General features: G+C 41.9%; 1 long non-coding RNA gene across 1 annotated transcript in view; it reads left to right on the forward strand.

The window, feature by feature from the left end:
- The first annotated feature begins 5,846 nt into the window (after positions 1-5,846).
- LOC118887554 overlaps positions 5,847-16,699 on the forward strand; it is a 49,650-nt gene continuing 38,797 nt past the window's right edge. The window contains exons 1-2 of the long non-coding RNA XR_005018035.1: positions 5,847-6,199; positions 7,447-7,632. This is a non-coding gene — a long non-coding RNA (uncharacterized LOC118887554). The remainder of the gene's footprint in view (positions 6,200-7,446; positions 7,633-16,699) is intronic.

The following is a 16,699-nucleotide window of genomic DNA, read 5'->3' on the forward strand; positions in this document are numbered from 1 at the left end:
CGAAGAGCATTAAATGAAACAAAGAAGGTGCTTTACTATTTTAAAGAGAACCATATTTAAAATAACAAATATGTCCCGAGGTCCATGGGGCTGGGAAGATTGTTTCTCTTTTTGTTTTCTTTCCTTATCCAGCACTGTGGTGAAAACAAATTAGAATTTATTGAGAGACTTGAAAAACCAGGTGATTTCAAATTTAAAAACACTCCATATTTCTAGTTTTTCTTGTAAAACCAGAAAATCTGGCAATACTGGGCCTGAATTTTCATGTAGTATCAATCATCTAGGTGGGAATTGCCAAGCTATGTCCTGTGGCCAAATCCAGCTCACCACCCAAAGAAATCCACACCAAAGAAATCTATGCCAAGACCCATAACAACCAAACTCCAGAAAACTAAAGACAAGGAAAAAAATCTTGAAAACAGCAAGAAAGCTTTAACACCTTAACTATAATTTCTTATTGGAAACCATGGAAGGAAGCCAGAAGGAAATGGCATAATAGTTTTCATGTGCTGAAAGAAAAGAGCTGTAAACTCACTACTCTGCATCAAGGGAAAATATCCTTCAGGAAGGAAAGAAAAAGCAAGAGATTTTTCAGATGAAGGAAAATTCAGAGAATTTGTCACCAGCAGACCTTCCATAAAGAGATCGGCAGAGTGGTTGAAAAAAACATGATCCAAAAATAGGTAAAAATAAATGAAACAAAAATATGATTCTTTGGAAAAATCAATATAATTGACAAATCTCTATCAAGATTTTCAGAGAAAAAAAGAGAGAGAATTAAAAACCACCAATTACCAACACCAGAAATTAAACAGGAGATATCGATACAGACTCTGAAGACATCAAAAAAAAAAAAAGTAAGAGAATACTATAAACAACTCTACACACATAAATTCGACAACTTAGGTGAAATGGACCAATTCCTCAAAAGGCACCAAGTATCACAAAATATTAAATAGTTTGAATAGCTCTATACCTCTTAAGTAAATTAAATTTGTAATTTAGAAAGTCCATAAAAAGAGGTCTTCAATTAGATGATCTTGCTGGAGATTAGCACTGAAGTTCTAAAGAAGAAATAACACCCATTCGACATAACCTCTTCCAGAAAAATATCAGAGGAAACACGTTAGATTTAAAAAAGGAACTGAGATGACTCATCAGCTTTCATTTTATGAAACCATGATACTCAAAGTTGACTAAGACAAAACACAAGAAAGGAAAATTATAGGCCATTTTTTTGCAAATACGTGTAAACAGTTTAAACAAAATAGTAGCAAATCAAATCCAGGGATGCTGAAGGATAACTTATCATGCACATTTACACCCAGGAATACAAATTTGTTTTAACATTTGGTCATCAAATAATATAACTCACCATGTTAACAGAATAAGGAATGAAAAACATAGAGTCGTATGAATTGATGCAGAATAAACATTTGATAAAATTCAATACCTAATTTGTGATGAGAACTCTTTACAACCTAGGAAGCAAAGAAACTTCTTTAATCTAATAAAGGTTATCTACAAAGAATTTATAGCAAGCATGGTACTTAATGGTAAATTATTGAAAGTTTTCCCCTGAGATTAGGAATGAACCAAGGATGCTTCTTATTACTGCTTTTATTCCATACTCTGTTGGAAGTCAGTGCAATAAAACAATGAAAAAAACCCATGAAAATTGGCAAAAAATGAATAAAACCATCATTATTTTTAGAAGATATATATACATATACACACAAATACACAATTTACAGGTATGTAGAAAATTCAAAAGAATCTGCCAGTAAACAGTTCTAATTAATAAGTAAATTTAGGTTTTGGATTTGGTTGTTGGATACAAAGTTAGTTTGTAAAATCAACTGTATTTCCACCTAGTATCAACAGACAAAAAGAAAATAAAATCTAAAAAATGATATCTTTTTGCTAGCACCCAAAACAGAAAAAAATAGTCTAGGGCTAGATCTAACCAAGATGTTAATAGCTTTACATAGAAAATGACAAAACCACAATTGTGTTAGTTTTCTGGGTCTGCCATGGCAAATTTCCAAAATGTGGGTTGCTTAAAACAAGCTTTGTTTGTTTGTTTTTTATAGATCTTTATTGGAGTATAATTGCTTCACCATACTGTGTTAGTTTCTGTTGCACAACAAAGTGAGTCAGCCATATGCATACACATGTCCCCATATCCCCTCCCTCTTGCGTCTCCCTCCCTCCCACCCTCCCTATCCCACCCATCTAGGTGGTCACAAAGCACCGAGCTGATCTCCCTGTGCTACGCGGCTGCTTCCCACTAGCTATCCATTTTACATTTGGTAGTGTATATATGTCCATGCCACTCTCTCACTTCGTCCCAGCTTACCCTTCCCCTCCCCGTGTCCTCAAGTCCATTCTCTACATCTGCGTCTTTATTCCTGTCCTGCCCCTAGGTTCTTCAGAACCTTTCTTTTTTTTTTTTTTTTAGATTCCATATATATGTGTTAGCATATGGTATTTGTTTTTCTCTTTCTGACTTACTTCACTCTGTAGGACAGACTCTAGGTCCATCCACCTCACTACAAATAACTCAATTTCGTTTCTTTTTATGGCTGAGTAATATTCCATTGTATATATGTGCCACATCTTTATCCATTCATCTGTCGATGGACACTTAGGTTGCTTCCATGTCCTGGCTATTGTTAATAGTGCTGCAATGAACATTGGGGTGCATGTGTCTTTTTGAATTATCGTTTTCTCAGGGTATATGCCCAGTAATGCGATTGCTGTGCCATATGGTAGTTCTCTTTTTAGTCTTTTAAGGAACCTCCATACTGCTCTCCATAGTGGTTGTATCAATTTACGTTCCCACCAACAGTGCAGGAGGGTTCTCATTTCTCCACACCCTCTCCAGCATTTATTGTTTCTAGATTTTTTGATAATGGCCATTCTGACTGGTGTGAGGTGGTCAAAACTACCTTATCATAGTTTTGATTTGCATTTCTCTAATAATTAGTGATGTTGAGCATCTTTTCATGAGCCTCTTGGCCATATGCATGTCTTCTTTGGTGAAATGTCTATTTAGGTCTTCCCCCCATCTTTTAATTGAATTGTTTGTTTTTTCTATATTGAGCTCCATGAGCTGTTTGTATATTTTGGAGATTAATCGTATGTCTGTTGTTTCATTTGCAAATATTTTGTCCTATTATGACAGTTGTCTTTTCGTCCTGTTTATGGTTTCCTTTGCTGTGCAAAAGCTTTAAAGTTTAATTTGGTCCCATTTGTTTATTTTCGTTTTCATTTCCATTACTCTAGGAGGTGGTCAGAAAGGATCTTGCTGTGGTTTATGTCAAAGGGTGTTTTTCTTATGTTTTCCTCTAAACGTTTTAAAGTGTCTGGTCTTACATTTAGGTCTTTAATCCATTTGGAGATTACTTTTGTGTATGGTGTTAGGGAGTGTTCTAATTTCATTCTTTTACATGTAGCTGTCCAGGTCTCCCAGCACCACTTATTGAAGAGGCTGTCTTTTCTCCGTTGTATGTTCTTGCCTCCTTTGTCATAAATCAGGTGACCATATGTGTGTGGGTTTATCTCTGGGCTTTCTATCCTGTACCACTGATCTCACACTACTATACACTACTATATGGAAACTAGATAATTAATAAGGACCTGCTGTATAGCACAGGGAACACTACTCAATACTCAATATATGGGAAAAGAATCTAAAGAAGAGTGGATATATGTATATGTATATGTATAACTGACTTACTGTGCTGTACAGTAGAATCTAACACAACATTGTAAATCAACTATACGCCAATAAAAATTAATTAAAAAAAAAAGTAGCCACCCAAGCAGAGATTTGGGAAAAGAGCAAGCATGTATGGCTGGTAAGCTGGTATGTCCAAGGAACAGCCAAAGGTCAGCAGAATTGGAACATGGTGAACAAGAGAGAGACAGCTGGAGAAGAAAGGGTCAGAGCTGGGGGAGATCCCGGGGACCCTTGTAGGTCAAGAGAAGGAGCCTGGCTTTTACGCTAAGAGTGAAGGGAGTCCTCTGTTGTATTCGAGCGGGAGAGAACGTGATCTGACTTAGGACTTGGAAGACCCATTCTAGTTATTGATCGGAGAATGGGCCTGAGGTGACAAGGATAGTGTTAGCGGGACCTGGTGGTAGACAACTGGAAAGGTGAACTAGCGCTAGTTTGCGTGTTTCTATTTAGAGAAATACAAAGTGAGACCATCAGTTGAGAGAGAGCGATGTGTACACCTGATAACAAGGGAAGTCATGACAGTTCAAACCAATAATTACAACAATGAAAGCAAAATGCCACATTCACCCAACGTGTTCCACGGGACTTTATTCTTCTCTACAGCCCTGCGATATAAAAGGTTAGGATTGCTGAGTAACTTCTAATGATACCCTCTCAGTGGGTGGCACATCTGGAACTAGAACCCAGGCCCCTTTGCTGTCAAAACTGAGCCCCTACAGGCTGCATCTCACTAGTCAGTGAGTTTAAAGGCTGCATTTCTAAGTAGCCTCTAGGATTTTTTTTTTTTCTTAATTGCCAAGTTCATTAACTGAGCAATCTCTTTCAACAGTGTGTTTCTATTTTCTGAGGGAGGACACGGCAGATTCTTTCCCGTGACACTAGTATGTTCTCCATCATCATTTTCGTTTGCCCACGCAGTACGTAACCTCGGGGATACTTACCTCTTAAGCCCAGTAAGTGATCTTCAGCAGAGGAATGCAAGTGTAGAGGGTTTAACTTGAGGAGAAGCCTATGTGAATGTAACCTGTGATGATAGCATGACTCTATTTTGGAATCAGCAAGACTTTGAGGGCTCTGGTTGCCAGGAAGGAACTGTGTCTACACCTCAAATAAGAAAACAAGGTCACGTCGTGAGGGTGGCTTAAGTCCATTTAGGAGGAAGGGAAGGTGGCCGAGTTTTTCTGTTCTGTGGCTGTTCAGACCCCCTGTTCCTCCTCTGTTCTGGCAGAAGATTGTACCAGCCTGGGAGGTGGGAAGAGGAACCACTGTAAAACCATGTAGACGATGTGTTGACTTTCAGAATTGGTTGATGACATCAATCCAGGCTTCAGAAATAGTTGGTTGCAAAGGAAAATGGTTCAGCCAGAAACACCTAAAGGCATTGAGATCATACTCTTTCAACCAGCCCGTAACACCCTTCTACTGCAAAGGCAATCCAAGAAATGTAGAGATTATGGGGTTTTTTTTTTTCTTCTCTTCAAGGTTGCTAAAACTTGACTTTACCCAGATATAGTTTTTGTTGTTGTTTTTTGTTTTGTGTGTGTGTGTGTTTTTTTTAAGAAATGAAAAGAGTCCAAAAACTTACTATATGCCCTTGTGTAAGCTGCTAAACCCCACTAAAGCCTTGGCATTGTCATAGTTTTAATTGGGGATGATCATTGCACGCTCTCAAAGAGTTTTTGAGAGGATGTGATGAGAAAATCCATGTAAGGTGCTTAGCAGAGTGCCTAGAACACAGCAAAAACTTGATCAATGATAAACAATTATGGAGGTTTCTTTAAAAAAATCTTTATCAGTTAGTTGTGATTCTTCGATCCTGTACCCTTCGCTGTCTTCAAAACGTCCTATTGGCTTGATTTCATTTTCAGACCTTTTTACTTCTCTTTAAGGGCATTTGGGTATAGAACACGGTTAAGAAATGGAACCGGGATCTCTTCTGCCCTGGAGCCAAGTTCCAATCAACTGTCCGGCTGTACTGGTGTTAGGAGGGTGAATCAGGGTGATGAGCAATGAGCCTGGGAATCCTGGCACCAGCTCTGTCCAGGGTTTGCTGCTGTTTGTATAAATAGCTATGTGTCTCCAGGTGATGCGCTTAAGGCACCACACCCTAAAAGAGGGAGTTGCAGGGTTTTCTCTGTTAAGGGAAAACAGCCAAAAGAAGACATCTTACTCTCTCTTCACTGCGGGAAGAACACCAGGCATATTCCATGGACAGCCAGAGCCGGTGAAAGCAAAGCCCTCTCACTGCATCCCTGGAATAGCTGAGAATCTGCCCTTGAATTTCATAGATGGTGATTCGCAGAATGTCTGTGCAATGTACTTGGAGAAGGGCTGCTGGGTGACTGACCAAGCTGTCCAGGGCCATCCGTCCCTCCCAGAGAAGCTCAGCTCTCCCCTTGGAGAGTAAAGCACAGTAACACAAGGATATGTGGATGGACAACTGGCCTTTTAAAGGTATCTGGGATGGATCAGACCTTGATATTACCCTTCCAATAGTCCTTTTGTAGTTTTTGTCTTTTGGTCAATGTCATGATTACCATGGAGGCTGGCAGAGAATTAAGGGATCTGGTTTTCTTGCATGTTCTGGATAGGGAAGTGGCTTCACAGTAAGAGCCTGGAGATGTAGACAAAGCTAAGAAAGTGGCTGTGCTTTTTCATGTCCTGGGGTGGGAGGAGGAGGAGATGAGAGTAGTTGCTACTTTCTATTGAGAGCTTACTCTCTGTTAGGTATTGCACAGAGTATTTTGGGTGCATTGTCTCATTTAATCCTGCGGCAAGTTAGAGACAGGGGCTAGGATCACTTCCATTTTGTGGGTCAGGAAACCAAAACCGAAAGAGGTTAAATAATTTGCTTGTGTTTACACAGCTAGTAGAACTGGGTCTTTTTTTCTCTAATACATCTTTATTGGAGTATAATTGCTTCACAATGTTGTGTAGGTTTCTGCTGTACAACAAAGTGAATCAGCTATACATATACATATATCCCCATATCTCCTCCCTCTTGCGTCTCCCTCCCACCCTCCCTATCCCGCCCCTCTAGGTGGCCACAAAGCACCGAGCTGATCTCCCTGTGCTATGCGGCTGCTTCCCACTAGCTATCTATTTTACATTTGATAGTGTATATATGTCCATGCCACTCTCTCACTTCGTCCCAGCTTACCCTTCCCCCTCCCCGTGTCCTCAAGTCCGTTCTCTACGTCTCCCTCATTATTCCTGCCCTGCCACGAGGTTCATCAGCACCATTTTTTTTACATTCCATATATATGTGTTAGCATACAGTATTTTTCTTTTTCTGACTTACTTCACTTTGTATGACAGACTCTAGGTCCATCTGTCTCACTACAAATAACGCAATTTCGTTTCTTTTTATGGCTGAGTAATATTCCATTGTATATATGTGCCACATCTTCTTTATCCACTCATCCGTCAATGGACATTTAGGTTGCTTCCGTGTCCTGGCTATTGTAAATAGAGCTGCAATGAACACTGGGGTACATGTATCTTTTTGAATTATGGTTTTCTCTGGATATATGCCCAGGAGTGGGAATGCTGGGTCATATGGTGGTTCTATTTTTAGTTTTTTAAGGAACCTCCATACTGTTCTCCATAGTGGCTGTTAGAACTGGGTCTTGAATAAGACCCTCTGACCTTAGAAGCTGTACTCTTTAACCATGAAGCTAAGAACTTGTGACTTTTAACAGGACTCAGAGAAGCATTAGACGAAGATATTTCTTCAAGAGCAGCAGCTACATCTTTGTTGGGTGTCCTTGATTCTAAGTTCCCGAAAGAGAGGGTCCACGTCTTATTAGAATTTAGTATCCCTGCGCCTGGCTGCTGGCCCGCCGTTGATAACCAATAAATGTTTGTCAGCTGAACCGACTGAACTGGTAAGTTCAATGTGACAGTTTTTCTTTTTTTCTTTAATTTTTTTTTTTTTAATGTAGACCATTTTTAAACTTTTCACTGAATTTGTTACAATATTGCTTCTGTTTTATGTTTTGGTGTTTTGGCCGCGAGGCATGTGGGATCTCAGCTCCCCAACCAGGACTGAACCCACACCCCCTGCATTGGAAGGCGAATTCTCAACCACTGGACCACCAGGGAAGTCCCTATGAGACAGTTTCTAATAGCTAGACTTACAAGTTAGGAGATGTGGTCGTCTTACATTCTTCCAAACAAACAAAAATCACTAACCTCTTTCAAGAGTGGAATCTGATTTAATTCAGTTAAAAACCCTCCTTCCAGTTCCTTAAAAACTAAAAATAGAACCACCATATGACCCAGCAATCCCACTACTGGGCATATACCCTGAGAAAACCATAATTCAAAAAGAGTCAAGTACCCCAATGTTCACTGCAGCTCAATTTACAATAGCCAGGACAAGGAAGCAACCTAAGTGCCCATCAGCAGATGAGTGGGTAAAGAAGATGTGGCACATATATACAATGGAATATTACTCAACCATAAAAAGAAATGAAATTGAGTTATCTGTAGTGAGGTGGATGGACCTAGAGTCTGTCCTACAGAGTGAAGTAAGTCAGAAAGAGAAAAACAAATACCGTATGCTAACACATATATATATGGAATCTAAAAAAAAAAAAAAAAAAAAAAAAAGAAAGGTTCTGAAGAACCTAGGGGCAGGACAGGAATAAAGACGCAGATGTAGAGAATGGACTTGAGGACACGGGGAGGGGGAAGGGGAAGCTGGGACGAAGTGAGAGAGTGGCATGGACATATATACACTACCGAATGTAAAATAGATAGCTAGTGGGAAGCAGCCAAATAGCACAGGGAGATCAGCTCAGTGCTTTGTGACTACCTAGAGGGGTGGGATAGGGAGGGTGGGAGGGAGACGCAAGAGGGAGGGGATATGGGGATATATGTATATGTATAGCTGATTCACTTTGTTATACAGCAGAAACTAACACACCATTGCAAAGCAATTATACTCCAATAAAGATGTTTTAAAAAACAAACAAAAAACACCCTCCTTCCTTCCTTCCTTCCGTCCTTCCTACCCTCCTTCCTGGCAAGATGTTGAAGTTAGAAACATTGTCCCTCTGTCCATCCATTTGCCATAAATTATCAACTTTCTTTGGTCACAAACACCTGACACGGTGCCTGGTATGAGTTTGGGTGATGATATATAACCGCAGCTTAAAAATACTTGTTAAAACAGGAATGTACCCTTTGCAAGGCTTGACTTAAATATGTAAAGGAACAGCATTGCCAGCCATCAATGCAATACTGAGGGAATTAATCTGATTAATGAGGTGTCACACTCAGGCAGTTATCCTGAATGTCTCTAGACGTAGAAGTTACTAGTCCTGTAAGTGATATGGTTTGTTTTTTTTTTTCCGTTGGGGGGGTGTGTGAGTTTGGGGGATTGGTTGGTTCTTAAAAGAATATATCTGATCCACAGAAAAGGGCTGATTCTATCAGGTTCCCTTGCCCTTCTTAGCTTAACGCTTGTAATTGTTTAAAGAAGAACTAAGATGATTATCCTGATACCAATGTCTGCAAGAGCCACAAAGTGAAGACAAATCTTGTCGTTGGTCCCAAAGCTCAGGAAGAAGCTAGAGAGAATGGCCCGGCATGGGGTGATCACCCTAGCCCTGCATTTTAATTCCTTCTAAGTCAGTATATTTTTCTTGGAGATGATCCAGGACACTTCTACAGAGTTGGAAAACTAACATTACATTCAACAACAAATGGCGGCACATAGGGTCATTGCTGTAAGGTCTTTGTCCCCCCACCAAAGACTTCAGACTAAGTATGTGCTTTTTCTTAGCTCCTCTGACTATGAAAGGCTACCAGGGGTGGTGTAGGGACTTCAGCTATGGGGCAAAGCTTCCCGCTCTTCTGGACAAATAAAAGGGATGAGAGGTATGCTCCTAGAAGAAAGTGGGAGCTCTTGTCATTGTAGAGAAAAGAATTACTGCCTCGGGGTTATGGCTTTGTTTTGGAGAGAGATGAAGAACTGAGTGGTGTTTTAGGACTATCCTGGTAATCCAGCTTTCAAGGGACTGAAGGACACACTTCCAAAGGGCTGGAAATGGGAGGTCCCCACTGATGCCAACAGTGGGGCAGCAGGAGGGAGCTCAGGGTGGCCTTGAGTGGAGATGTCTGGTGCTTTGGAAGGGATGGGATGGTGCCCATCAGAAGGAGGAGAGAGTGGCATTTGATCTACTTTCTGCTCCATAATCTCAAGCTTGGAAAACTGCCATGGTACTTGGCTTTTGTCAACCATCAGGATGCCGGGGGACACCACAAAAATCTCACTGTCTCTAAGAAGACTAATTCTGTGAACTCTGGAATTCCCTGGCATAGCAAAGTAGACTATGAGTGGAGGTCATTGCCTACACACCCAACCCTAGGCTATGAAGAGATTATAATTTTATACAGCTTTTCCAAAAGGGTATTTCAAGGAATATGATCTCAATGATGTCAACAGAGGGGTACTGTGGGGAAAAGTCATCTATGTTTAAGGAAGTTTGGAAAATATGTGGTTAAATGAGTTAAACCATTTCTTTTCTACATGGTTTCTCAGGGCTTTTCATCTGCTATCCTGAATTGTGTATCTCTAAGAGGGAGACTGTGTGTATATTTCAAAAAAAAAATCAGGTTTCAACGTAAAAGTTAGGTGATACTTCTCCTTACTTTTGGATTATACCAGTAACAGAATATCATTGGCACATGGCTTAGAGCTGCAGAAACAGACATGGATTTGTGTACTTGTGTGAATGTGTATACTCTAGAAAAGAACCAAACCAATGCCTTATATACAAGGATAGGATTATTGGCGGGGGATGTGGGTGAGGATGGAGTCGGCGGGGGGGGGGGGGGGGGGGGAAGAGGTTCTTTGTGGCAGAGATTTAGAAAAGTCAGCACCCCTGATTGAAGGTCAAGGGTCCATGATTCTAATTCTGAATCCCCGGATGACCTTTGCAGGGTCACTCGGCCTATCTGGTTGTTCCCCCACACACAAAGCAGAAATTTGAAAAATAAGGGCATAACAGACTTACGAAAGATTACAAGGATTAAACAAGCCCGTGCTGTTAAAATGTTTGGAGCCCTGTGGTCAAGTACATGGGCTAATGACAGGATATGGTCCTGGCCACCAGCAGGATTAACTGAGGGGTTTGCCCGGCAGGCACAGAGCCTGTTCCGCCAGAACTGCGGGCAGCTGACGTCCTGGGGTCAGGGTGAGTCACACCCTGTGTGCCCCAACATGCAAGCAGGCACGCCTGCTGCGCCCTGGGGCTGTAGTGGCTTACCTCCCCCAAAGACAGCCCTGAAAACTGGAAAAGAAAGAAAACCTAGCACAATGAGCCGGTGGCCTGTCTCCTGTTGCAGTCAGAAACAAGACAAAATGGCCCAGCCAACCTTCAACCAATACGGCACCGTCCTTTTCTATTAGCCTCGGGGTTTTATGGGAGTGCCCAAGTGGTTATCTGCTTGGAACCCCTAAATCCTACCAAAGACGTGGGGCTCCCAAGACAGGACACATCCAAAAGTAATTTTTTGTGTTGGTGGTGATAGCAAGCTCGTGTACATTGGGCGTGTAGCAGTATCCGGTGTCCAAACGGTATGCTTCCTCCCTCCCGGTGCTGAGTCATTGGGCTGTCGGGCAGTCTGACTTGAAAAGCCCGTGAGGCCTGGCCTGCCACAGGGAAGCGTGGCTCTTTCGAGTAGAACAAGAGCGCCACCCCGAGTGGTACGTGAGTACTGCAGTCCCTACTTGAAAGCAGTTCCGAGGCTGATTACCCGAGGCCCTTGGAAGGCTCAGCACTCATTGGAAATCTTAAATTCGAAATTGCCATTTTGATTTCCATCATCAGTTTGGGGCTCCCGGTTAATGACGGCCGCTCTTGCGACTTGGATTATCCTAATACAAAAGCTGATCAGATCCCTGAGCCGGTTCTCGGCAGCAAAGGACAGGCTGAATCAAGCCAAACCCACATTTGAAGTGCTCTTTCGAGGGGCTTCTAGCAGGCTGGCCTGTCCCGGTGACTTGTCCCTGTCTGGCCTCTTGCCTTCTCTCCAGCCTCTGACTCTGCTCATGTTACCATGAAGCAAACAAATGTTTGCCTGTTTACATTCTCTACCGAATACTACCCCAATATGAAACAGGTCATCCTGGGCAAGACATCAGTAAGTTGTGATGTTCTCAGCAAAGACAGTCAGTGGATGGGTGATGGTGGTCCCCAGGAATATTAGCTACTGGATATTCATTTTTAGCCTAAGCTGGCATCAGAGGGGCTGTGTAGCTCTCCTTTGGTTGAAGGGACCATAGTGCCTTCGTAAGAACTCAGAAGGCCCGGATTGAATCTCAGCTCTACTAATTTATTCATTCAGTATTAAGTGAGCACCTGCCTCATGTCAGGTTCTGTTCTTTGTGTTGAGGACTTACCAGCTAATAGAAAAGAAAAAATCCCTGCCGTCATGGAACTTGTGTTATAGCAGGCGGAGGCCAACAGTGAGTGTTATAAGTAAGAAAATTATTGTGTGACAAGGTGATGAGGTCTATGGGGAATATAGCACAGGTCACGGGGAGGGATGAGTTTACAATGCTCAGTAGGGTGGACAGGGCAGGACTCTTTAAGAAGCCGGCATTTGGGCAAAGACCTGAGGAGGTGAGATGACAAACCATGCGACCTTCAGGGGAAGAGTTTTCCAGGCGCAGAGAACAGCGTGTGCAAAGGCCCTGAGGTAAGACAGTGTCTGATGTGACATCAGGGAGGCTGGAATGGAGGAACTGAGCGATTAGGGGTGGGGAGAAATTTGTAGGGTTTAAGGCCAAGGAGGTATTAGGGGCTGACTGTATAGGGTTTATAGACCATTGTAAGGGGAACTTTGGCTTTTATCCCAAGGGAGATGGGGAGCCGTCGAAGGGGAGTAGCAGGATTTGACCTGGAACTTGTGATGAGATGAGAACTGGTTGGGGGAGGGGAGAGGATGGACTCAGGGAGACCAGTCAGGATCACAGCAGTTCAAGTAAGAGATGGTGGTGTCTCAGACCAGGACGATGGTGGGAAGTGCTCAGATTCTAGATGCATCTCGGAGGCGAAGCCACCTGTGTCTCTGAAACACTGAATATGGGGGATGAGAGAAAAAGCAGAGCTGAGTGCGACTCCAAAGATTTTGAGACAAAGATCCTGAAGGATGGAACTTCCTTTAGTGGAAATGGGCAAGAGTGTGTCTGGAGCAAGTTCGAGGGAGCAAACTCAGAAGTTTAGCTTTTTACATGTGATTCTGAGATCTTGAGAAGGCAGTTTGCTATCTATGTCTGGAGTTTGGGAGAAAAGGCCTGATTTGGAGATAAAAGTTGGGGAGATGTCAGTATATCGATGACATTTCAAACTATGAGCTTAGATAAAATTAGCAAGGGAATGACTATAAGGAGAGGCAACATAAGGAAAAGAAGATTCTAGAACAGAGGTTCTCGGGGAAGGGGGTCTCACTAGTCGCTAATGAGGAGGCTCAGTAGTTCACGGGAGAACTCAAGGATGGCCTGTCAGCGTCAATGGTATTATTCGTGCCTATAACTGCAAGGGAACTTACGTAGGTGCCTTAATTGTCGGTGATGCTTTTTTGTCTAACTGCAGCCTACTTCCCTAAGACTCAGTTCTCCTATCTATAAAATGGGTATAGGTATAATAACTCATAAGGTTATTGTAGTCATTGAATAAGAAGGTATAAGTAGGGTCTTTAGCACAGTTCCCAGCACGAAATATGTGCTGAGAAATGTCAGCTCAATAAAAGAGTTTATAGTATCATTTGAGTCAAGCTTCTGCTGCCCATAGTGGGAGAAACCAAGAAAATGGTTCTCTTAGTAGATTCTGTCTTAGCCTGGCTTATTCTGTTTGAACTTCTGTAGGTTATAGAAAAACAGATACAACATTTGCTACGAGAGATAGGACAAAAACATAAAATATTTAAAGAAAACTCCACACAATATAATAGATATATTTTCAGCAAATATACTGAGGTGCTAAAAGATCTAAAGAAATTTTGAGCAAGAAGTGATGATGATGATGATACAGATGGTGAAACTTTTTTTTGATGATGATGAAACTTTTGATAACAGTTAAATTTAGAGAGCATTTACTACGTGTCAGATACTGTTTTAAGTATCATATTAACTTAATTCTCACATCAACTCTTTGAGGAAGGTATTTATATTATGCTTATGTTATAGTTGAGGACAATGAAACACAGAGAGGTTAAGTGACTTGCCCAAGGTCACCCAGCTAGGAAGTGGCAGAGCTGGGGTGAATGGAGTCTGACTCCAGGATCCTGGGAATCACAAGGGTGGACCCTTGGCATTTGAAGTCATTCTTTTTTTTAAAAAATTTTATTGAAGTAGAGTTGATTTACAATGCTGTGTTACTTTCTGCTGGACAACAAAGTGATTCAGTTATACATAAATATACATTCTTTTTTATATTCTTTTCCATTACGGTTTATCACAGGATGTTGAATATAGTTCCCTGTGCTACACAGTAGGACCTTGTTGTTTATCCATTCTATATATAATAGTTTGCATCTACTAACCCCCAAACTCCCAATCCATCCCTCCCCACTCCCTTCCACTTGGCAACCACGAGTCTGCTCTCTGTGTCTGTGAGTCTGTTTCTGTTTCGTAGATAAGTTCGTTTGTGTCATATTTTAGATTCCACGTATAAGTGATATCATTTGGTGTTTGTCTTTCTCTTTCTGACTTACTTCACTCTGTATGATCATCTCTAGTTGCATCCATGTTGCTGCAAATGGCATTATTTCATTCTTTTTTATGGCTGAGTAATATTCCATTGTATATATGTACCACCTCTTCTTTATCCATTCACCTGTCAATGGGCATTTAGGTTGTTTCCATGTCTTGGCTACTGTAAATAGTGCTGCTGTGAACATTGGGAAGAGGGAAAAGAAGAGGCTACAGGCTACTTCTGTCAGTATAGGGCACTTGCTCAAAGCTGGAAAGGGCATAACCACATGCTTAGGGAATGAGAATATTCCCATTTGCCTTAGTGGGGGGTTTGCAAAGCAATGCCAGGAATGATAAGGTTATGCCAGGATGTAGAGGGCTTCATGGTTTGAGGTCAAGTGGTTTGTCCTTAATCTGATGGCTTGTGGGAAGCACAGACTTATGTTGTAGTAAGGTTAATTTGAAAGGGGTTATATCAATGGCTTGAAGGAGAGTAGAGGTAAAAAGACTTGTTGTAGGGCTATTTTTATCAACTGCAAATTACATGACCTAACTTAGGAGCAGGACTGCGAAAACACAGCTGCCGCCGTTCGCATGATGCCTCGCACGTGGCTCTGTGTAGTGACCTGTTTGGGAGGTGGAGTGAAACCGAGAAAAGCATGGACTTGGAGTCACACGGACCTATGTTGGTTCATTGTCCTTCGCAACTGCCAGGCCAGGAGGCCCTGGGCAAGTTCCTTAAACGCATACGTTGGTTTCCTTACAAGACTGTTTGAGGGTTGAATGAAATGGTAGAAACAAGATTGCCCACTGGCTATATTAACCTCGATGTCAAAGAAGAAAAGAATGAGTACTTCCTTTAAAAAAGATGTTCTTTGCTTGGAAATGATCACCTATTAAACTCCGAGATTCATTTGCCCCCAGTATTTCTCCTTGCCTAAAATGTTTTCAACATTTCACACGTGTTAATTAGGCAAAGTAGCTACATCTAAGGAGGGCAGAAACTAGGAAAACCTTAGGGTTCTGTATTGACCACAAATGTCCACTGGAAAGGAGAAACCATCAGTGATACACTTGAGTATTGCTAGAATTCGTTTCTTTAGCTTCCCTGGGCTAGAGTTGAGGGTGGCACATTAAGAAAAGATGGAGACGGTGTGAGAGCAGGGGAGTGGTGAGAAAAGAGAGTAACCTGTAGGAAGCAGCAGAGGGATTTTCATAGTGAGAGTTGGGAATTCAAATTCTCATAAGGCCAAGCAACTACCACAATCTCCATTTCCGGTAAAGAAGTGTGCTGGCCCATTCCTGGATGAGAATTCTCTCACCCTCTGTGGGATGCCTGCCTCATACCTGAAGCCAGAAAAGGGTTAGATTTCAAGTCTGAAGGAGAAGACCTTCTTGAGAAGGGACTCTGGTGGTCCCAGTACTTAGAGCCTGGTAGCTGAGACGGAGCCTTTTGGAGCTCTTGGAGAGTAGACATTTTAGGGGGAATAAAGTGGAAAATTTACTTGGGGGAACGTTGTTCCAGAGCACCCCTTCAACTTTCAGATCCTGGGTGTTTTTTTTTCAGAATCCTAAAGAGAAAAGCAAACAGTACTTCTAAGCACTCCAAACACCCTGAGTCTAAGTCCTCTCAGACTTTTCTCTTCACTGTAGTCATAGCTAGATGAAGAAAAAGGCCAGCAAAGTTATCATAGGTTAAATGAGCGTATCTGCCCTTTAAAATATTTGGAGTTGCCCAAGTTCCTGGACACAGGTGGGGACGCGATCAGACTGGCAGAAACTTCTTTGGGAAAGTCGAAAAGTACCTTAAATACACAACATGACAAGACTTACTGAGTTGCAGGTGGCAATGGGTCTTCTTTGTAGGGAGTCCAAGATAAGGTCATTGAATTTCAACCTGGCCTTTTCACTTCCACCCCTCAAATTTCTGACTTTGTCACACTGCGGGCTAGTAGCAATTTATGACCAGAAATCACCTGCCCTTTTGGTCAGCATGGGCAGAAGCAACCATGGACATCTCCTTGATTGCAGATAGGTTTTCCCATAGCAGAGTGGAAACGGATTGGCAAGACCAGGTCCAGCATCCTTGCGTGAAACCTGAAGTGAAATTTCTCTCTGACTTGTATGGAAATGGGCACTTGCATCTGGTAGACGACACTTTAATATTTATTTATTTATTTATTTATTTATTTGGTTGCCCCGGGTCTTAGTTACCACACGCAAACTCTTAGTTGCGGCATGTGGGA

Source organism: Balaenoptera musculus, chromosome 20 (genome assembly GCF_009873245.2).
Source record: "Balaenoptera musculus isolate JJ_BM4_2016_0621 chromosome 20, mBalMus1.pri.v3, whole genome shotgun sequence".
Taxonomy (NCBI): Eukaryota; Metazoa; Chordata; class Mammalia; order Artiodactyla; family Balaenopteridae; genus Balaenoptera; species Balaenoptera musculus.